General features: G+C 47.9%; 1 protein-coding gene across 1 annotated transcript in view; it reads right to left on the reverse strand.

Annotated features, from left to right (window-relative positions):
• Nucleotides 1–139, reverse strand: part of GPD2 (glycerol-3-phosphate dehydrogenase 2) — a 61,418-nt gene extending 61,279 nt beyond the window's left edge. The window contains exon 1 of the mRNA XM_075092708.1: nt 21–139. The gene's annotated coding sequence lies outside the window, so the exon portion shown is untranslated. The remainder of the gene's footprint in view (nt 1–20) is intronic.
• Between the last annotated feature and the right edge of the window lie 7,755 nt (nt 140–7,894).

A 7,894-nucleotide genomic window follows, 5' to 3' on the forward strand; every position in this document is an offset into this window, starting at 1 on the left:
CCGCCCTGCCCGCCTCTCACCCCGCCGGCAGGCCGCGGCCGGGCCTCACGGCAGCCGCCGGTCGTCCTCGGGAAGGGGAGCCGCGCTAGGCCCCGCCGCCGGGGCCTGCTCCCGCCTTGCCGCCCCTGCGCTGAGGAGAGCGGCGCGCCCCCCTCACCCCGCGCTATATTTAGGGGCGTCCGGCCGCTCCCCGCCCCTCCGCCGGCTCGGGCTGCGTGGGCGGCGGGGCCAGCCCCACGCGTGGGCCGGGCCGGGCGGGGGTCCCCCGGCGTCCCCCGGGCCCGCGCTGCCCTGGGACCGTTAGCCCTTGCCCTCGAGCCGGCAGCCGGGGCGCGATCGCACTGTCGCCCTCCGCTCTGAGGAATGCCGGTGGTGGCTCACCCAGAGGTGCCTCACAAAGTGGGGGACGGACCCGCTATGTTACATTAATATATATCCATATACATTACATTATCGTCCGTTGATATACCGCAGGCTCTTCCCCGCTTGCCTAGTTTAAAGTGCAGTGCGGCGGAGAGAGGGAAGACCTTTCCAGCGCACCTCTGGATCAGCACTAGAGCCGTAATATTCATAACCTGGATGGTTCACAGGGGAAATCCTAGGCCAGAAAAATGCTAAATCCCTGAGGGTCCACCTTCGACTAAAACAGGCCCTGAATAACGGAGGTATAAAGCCAGATTCACATCTTCTCAGTTGCCCTCTCCGGTGGCTCCAGTATGGCATGAAGCTGGTTGAGAAACGCCATCGGTGGCTGCCTCTCAGTGGCTTGACACATCCTACCAGCTCTTTTACTTGAACTAAAACTTCTCGTGAAACCGCACTGAGCTCCCCACTTCTACCAGACTTGGCAGAAGAGCAATTTAGCAGTTAATCCAGGTCTTTGTAGTCTGGAAGCCAGGCTGTCCACCTGCAGGCAGGCTGCACAACTCCCCTCTGGCCAAAGGTCTGTGTCATATGGTTTAGCGTAGGTAGCCCTGCGAGGAGCAGGGAGTTGGACTTGGTGATCCTTATGGGTCCCTTCCAACTCGAGATGTTCTATGATTGTACCCCCCTAGGACACAGCTAATGGAGCCCAACACAGGATGACTCTCACGCTGTCGGGGAGAAAACTTGAAGCACAAAGTGCTGGGACAGGGTGGATCTCGCTTTGGTTGTGTAGCACAGAGTATGCAGGCTTGTTTTTCTCTATTGAGGCCTTCCTGAACTGAAAGCTTTCCAATTCTTTACCTCTCTAAGATAGCAAATTTCCAAGCCTGAACTTCCCTGGGTGCTTGCTGTGTAAGGCTTATAAGCAAGTTGCTGGCTGGGCGATACCTTGAGACATTTTGTACATCCTCATTCTTCTTACCACTTTCTGTTCTGTCATACCAAGTGACAAGAGTTGGAAGATGGAAGAGCTGCTGCTGAGAGTTATGGTCTCTAATGGTCCTCTCTGTTTCTCACAGGAATGTTCCCACATTCCAGGCTCCCTGGGACACAGCTGACAAGCATAGCTATGGTTTTTGGGGGAATCATCTGGAGATGCCTGCCTGTTGCTTCTTTTGCAGTGAGAAAGCCACACACATTAGTAATAAGGCAGGATCTTCCTCCCCCTCCAAAACTCATTGATGAACTTTGGGCTGCGCTTTTCCCTGCAAATTTACGTTTTTAGTGCACTGCAGTTGTGGTTTTGCAAGTGTTTGGGATCTCCTTTTCCATGCTGGACCAAAACACGAGCTGATCCTGTGACTGTTTATACCCACAAGGCCATCACGAGCCTGTCTTTGCCCGTACGCTGCCTCTTATCAGTTGCCTGCCGCCGTCGGTGTCACACATGCAGGACCCCGAGGCACCTGGTGCCCTGTGCTCTCCATGGTTCCCTGCTTTCCAAGCACACAGGCATCAGTTGTGTCCAGCCATGCTTCTTGGCTGTCTCCCAGAAACTGCTTTTATTGCTGTTCTTCCGTGCTCGCTGCTTAGTCAACACGCTTTACAGGCAGCATGAGACGTGTTTTCTATCAGGCACAGAAAAACAACCTGCTGCCGCCGTGAAGGATGGGGCATGTCTCCCTCCCACAGTGTCCTTCAGGCATGCTCTGGTCTCCCGTCAGCCAGCTAAATGTCAGCAACAGGTCCCATCTGAGGAGGCCGTAGGAACCTAATCCCTCCCTCTTGGGTCACATATAACCAGATGAGCTAAATTGGAAGCTGCAATAATAATGTATGGCTATCAGCTCTCTAGGTGGCATTTAAAGTTGGTAAACAACTGCAAGGGTTGGATTTCAGAAGTTTTGCAAAGTAAGTGATATTCAGGCCACTGATGCTGGAAGCAGTTTTTATCCCAGGCGCATTAGGAGACACGGTAGCGCTCTTAAAAGGAAGTAAGATGTCAAGTGGCAGCTGGAATCAGTACACTCCATAGATATTCTGGCTTAGAATCCATGGGAATACCTCAGTTGAAGAGAAAGAGCGGAAAATGAAAGGAAAAACCCCCAGAAGTGGGTTCATTGCTTTTTGGGGGTATGGTTTGGGGGGGTGTTTTTGGAAAGGGAGTGTGAGAAAGGACGAAGAGTACTTGGGCTAGGAAAAAAACGGATTTGGGTGCCATTTGTGGTGAATAATTTCAGCATGATCCAACACACGCAAGTTCTGGATGTGAATACCTACCTGTATATGTGTACTCGCGTGGCAGTAAATGTTGCCGTTTCGTCCCTCTCTAAAAAACGTACAAAACATCATCATAAGTTTATTAGAACTGGGAGAATATCCTATCCTCCCCGCCTCAAGGTTATTGTCTACCCGGGTGAGGCTGCATTTTCAGTATCAATTTGTGATAATTGTTGGTTGATTCAAAACAAGGCAGTGTGTGAGCGTAAAATGATTCCAAGTGAAAGTATTCTGCACCCCAGCACTTCTGTGTTTCATTAACTCTTCCAAACCAGAGTTTAAAATCGTAAAAGGGGTAGAAAATGAGAGCACTGTACTTCTCAAAAAAGGGAAATCCAAGAATGAGTGAAAACTTTGATATGGATGTCATTGACGTAGCAGCCTCCCTTTCCAGGAGAGGTTCTCCACACGTTCACGGTGCGGCTACCAGCAAACGAGGGATGGGCTGTTCTTTCCTCCCCTGATTAGGCTGCTTTTCAACTAGCGCTGTCTTTTCATCTTAGTTACTTACTTTTCAACTGTGCTTTTATCTTAGTTACTGGTTGGTAAAGATTGGTGTTCATCAGTTTGAGTAGTGAAAGTTTTTTACAAGGTTAAGCAGAAAAATGAGATGCCTTAAAGTATCACCAAATACATCCCTTTTGAGCCTGTTTTTTATTTAATGCCTAGATGAAAATATTACCTCCTAAGTCTCCGTGCGTGTGGCTTGGTCCCTGGGACACCTGCCAAGACAAGAATTTTAGATGCCCAAAATCATGTGCTCAGCAGGTGTAAATTGTGTTCAGGGAGAGTTCACCTTTTGTCCTTAACCCCAGAGGCAGTTTCTCTTCATTAGCAAGGGAAGATGGAGAAAAAGATTATCATCATTTCCTGACTGCATGCCAAAGTTATGTATCATGAGAAGAAAATCTGTTCGTACGTTCACAAATATGTTTTCTCCTAATCTGTCTTCAGGAAAATGTCTTTGTGAGGAGCAAGGGGTAATAATAATCGCAGAAGAGTTGAAACGAAGTGACAGAAACAGAAGCAGAGTTTCTCTACCGAGATTTTTTCAAGCAAATCCACGGTAGGTCCTTCCATTGGAAAATAAAAGTACTTAGTCACGGCTATGATTAAACATTTAAAAGCGTTCCCATCTCTGGCTGCTGGTATCAGGTATCATTCGGAAATACAACTGTATTGCTTCACATCAGATATTCAGTTTACCAACTGAACCAGGGCTGTATTGCTGATGTTTAAGCATTTTCCCCCTACGCTGCGACAGATAGAAACATCCCTGTGTCTCTGTGAGTGTGTGTGTGTCTGTGTGTGAAAGAGAAAGTGGCTCATTTTTCTATTAAAACTAAAGTAATGTGTTACCATCATAATTACATCTTATCGTTTGCTGTTATATAAAGATAACACATCAGGACCGAGTCACAGAAACAAATGCAAAAATTGCAGTTTTACAAGAATAAGGTCACAGGTCACATTATTTGTTGCAGAACAAACACAGTAATTAATTGGCCTCTCCCTGCAACGGCAGCTCAGGCAGCTTAACCACGGCAGAGCCAGGCAACGGAACGGAGCGATGTGGAGTATCCGTATTTTTCTGGGGCAAACAGCTGAGCTAGGTCTAATAGAGAACATGGATTTCATTGGGAGAGGGGGGGAAAAGAAAGACAGTATCTTTTATAAAGCCAAGACTGCTTGGGCTGTTCAAGAGTGTTTATTTTCTGCTGTTTAAAGATCTTTGTTGTGGCAGGAAATGTGGGGAAAAAAAATCTTTTAAATTTATGTTCTCTTTACGTGTGCCAGAGTGGGAGATTATATTCAGAAAATGGAACGCAAAAGGCTTTTTGGAATTTGTGCTATATGGGTTTTTTTCTCACAGACAGTGACAGACCAAGATCAGCCCCAGTGAACAGACTCATCTGCTTTTTATCCAGGTATTTTCTCAGTTGGATTGATTAGGGAAAATCTTAGAAAACCTATACAAAGACAGATACGATCCCTTTGAAAGGCCTAGCCCAGTATTCCAGTACATAATGAAGAAATTCAGGATTTGAGTTCTCTTCCCATGCCTGTGTCACTAGCACCGCTTGCCTGATGGCTTTCGTTTGTGACCACTGAATAGTACCTGCGACAAATGTTTTGGGGTGTCCACAGGTTTGTAAGGAACTTCTGCAGACCGCTAGCAACATTTTCAGTAGTCGTGTGTGGGGAAGTTATTTTAAATAACCACATGTATCAATGTCAATTTGGGTTCAGTGACCTTTGGAATCTAGAACTGTTCAGATGAAAACAAAGGGAAATCCACTTCGCTGGTATCTGAAGCAAATCAACATTTCTGGATGTAAATGACTTCTCCCGGTGTCCAGAGCCTGGGGATCGGGTACCACGCCTCGGCTTCCTCTTAGCACTATTTTTGACCAGGCCAGCCATCCTGTAGCTTCCCTGGAATTTAAGATTACATCTTTTCATCTGCAGAAATATTTTTCCCTGCAGATTTAAATAATTAATTGGGACGTGCCTAGTGGGTCTTGAGATAAACTTAAGAGAGGCAGCAGATACGTGTGACCAAGTGACCTTTTGCTGTCCTGCTCGTCCCTGCGCTCTCACTGTGCTCAAAGGGACGCTGTCAAAATTGCTAGGCCTTAAAACTTTAACCTGCACTGACAAGTTGTTCTACATTATAAGTCTTACCTAAAAGATTACCACGATTGTTTTGTTTGTTTTGTTTGAACAATCTTTGCTGAAGGCTCCACAATATGTATTCATTTGTCCTTTTGGGTAGGTGGATATTTTTAAATGCCCAGCTTATTCCGTGACCTGTGAAAATCGAGTTGATGTGCGTGGACTCCACTCAGTGGAGGGCTCACCGGGGATGGTACAAATTTTCTGCACCCTGGAAACAGAGGCAAGAGCACGCTTTGGAAGCCTTTGCTGAAGAGGCTTTTAGAAGCCATTTTGAAAGGCCTTCTGTTATCCTTCACTGTTTTGGGGGCCAGTAGCAAGTCTTGACTGACTCTCCTGGTAATATTAAGCATGAGGGATGCATTAGTTAAACATCAGAAGCTGATGACCAGGCGGTTGGTTCTTACAAAGAGGTGTGTTATATTTCAGGTCGGTCTGAATTACTCCTTAGGCATTATTTCTCCATTTAATACAGGCCCACGTGAAGAGATGAATCAGAGCAAACGGTACAGGTACATCTGTAGCGTCATGCTTTCTCTTTTTTTGAATACCAACAGAGGGACTGATGCAACACCAGTTTTAAAGCGGCTGGCTGCACAGCCGCAATTGTATCGCGTGGCCCGGGAACATGCGGTCGTGCCTGCTGGCGAGGAGGGAGTGATGATATCCACTTACCCCACCCAGATAAGCCACGCCTGCGGTTTTAAGCTCGGTCTGAGCCGTTACTGCTGCCTCTCTATCGGTCCCTACCTTGTTCCTATTGCAGCCACACCAGCTGAACTTGGGATGTTTGAGGCTACAAGTGCCCCTGAGCTACAGCACCCTCCTCAGAAGTATGCAGCAGCAGCGCCTGGAGCTCCATGGTTCTGCGCTGCAGCAGCACAGCCCCGTGGGAAGACACTGTGTCCAGCCTTAGCCAGAAGCATCGAGATCAGAGTCCCTTTAAAGGTGATCCGGAGTGGAAAAAGATGCATTTGTCCGCTTCTGGGGGATGAAAAGGCCTAAGAAAGTTCTTTCCCTACTTCCTATAACAAGTTTTGCCCTCCTTGTTTCTGGGGAGGGTCTATGGCATCTCCTTAGCTGCCGGGAAGATTTTCTAACTGAGCTGAAGGGGGTGATGTCCTGAGTCTCTGAGAAGATAATCCTTCTCACCCGTTCATCAGATGTTGGATAGAAACATACAGAAGTACATTTTAAGCAATCTCACAAAAAAAGTAGGTCCCTAGACACTATAACCTTGTTACATGAGGTTGGATTCTTGATGCCATTCATGCCATCTACTGAACTTCTAAAATTATAGGTATTTTACACATGACAGCTAGGGACACATTTATTTTTAAGAAGTATTTGTACTCAAATTTTGTATAGGACAGTAATTTCACTGAATGTTCCTGCACTGTTGTGCCAGCCTTACACAAAACATATCCTTCTGCACTGAGGTTTTGCAGGGAGCGTTGTCCCAGCTGTTGTGATGGTTGAGAGAACAAACTCCAAAGGACTCCTCCTCTCGCTGGAGAAGGATGGAGACTCTTCATCACCTGAACCAGCCCTATGAACTTTTCACCAGTTCTGCGACTCGTGACCTCTATTTTCTAACACGATGGGTCTCGATTCTGTCCTTCATTCATCATTCTCCTACCTCCAGTCATCTTTAAGCAGAAGCCAAGAGTCAGCCTGTGTCATGTAGCTTGAAAAAGGTTTTCCGGAGCATGTTCTAGGGCAACATTTGAGCTCCAGTGAGGCACACGAGTTGCCAAACTCCTGCTGCACGCAGTTCTCTGTAGTACGTCAGCCGCCACCCACAGATGTTCTGAGCAGATGCAAAACGTGATCTAATGGACATGGGAAACTGTTCTCTAAATTATTCACTACGAGTGCAAGAACGGGTTTCGTTTCTACTCCGGGATCGAGCGGGGCTTGCTGGCAGTGCGAAGTTTGTTACTGCGGCGACCCTCTGCAGAACGATTCCCTAAGGCGTGGCAGTTCCACAGAAACACAGCCTGTTGCTAGTCACCCTGGTGGGCCACGCCGAACCAGCCCGAGGACCCTTCTCCAAGGGAGCGCCGCTGCCTCCCCCGCGGCTGCGTGGGCATTGCCAGCCCCAGCCCCTGCCTCGCCGTGCCTCTGCTCACCAGATGTGACAGGGCGAGGCCGTAAAAGCGGGGGGGGAAGCCATTTGGGCAGCTATTGCTACTTACCTCAGCATGGCTACCTTTCAGATAGATTAAAACAGTGAATTAGAGCCTTCTCAGTATGAATATCTTTTGCCTGACTGCTTTGGGATTTCTGGTCCAATGCTTGTCCAGGAAAAGAGTATTTCAGGGCTGACTGATGCCATTGTAAGCAATAGCCTACAATAGCTGTTACCTGAAGTATTTACTATGCTACTTGCTGCCAGTGGAAATTAAGAAGTTGCAATTAAGCTTAGGGAAAAGGGAACTGTGATGGCATCGTCGCCGGCCTGCGCTGTTCCCCTGGGCCGGGGGTGACTGGGAAGTACGGCTGCCCGGTATCCAGCTGGCCGGTGAGGAAATCGTGGCCTTCGCTTTCTTTCCTGATTCACTGAGAACAC

The sequence above is a fragment of the Phalacrocorax aristotelis genome, chromosome 5 (assembly GCF_949628215.1).
Source record: "Phalacrocorax aristotelis chromosome 5, bGulAri2.1, whole genome shotgun sequence".
Taxonomy (NCBI): Eukaryota; Metazoa; Chordata; class Aves; order Suliformes; family Phalacrocoracidae; genus Phalacrocorax; species Phalacrocorax aristotelis.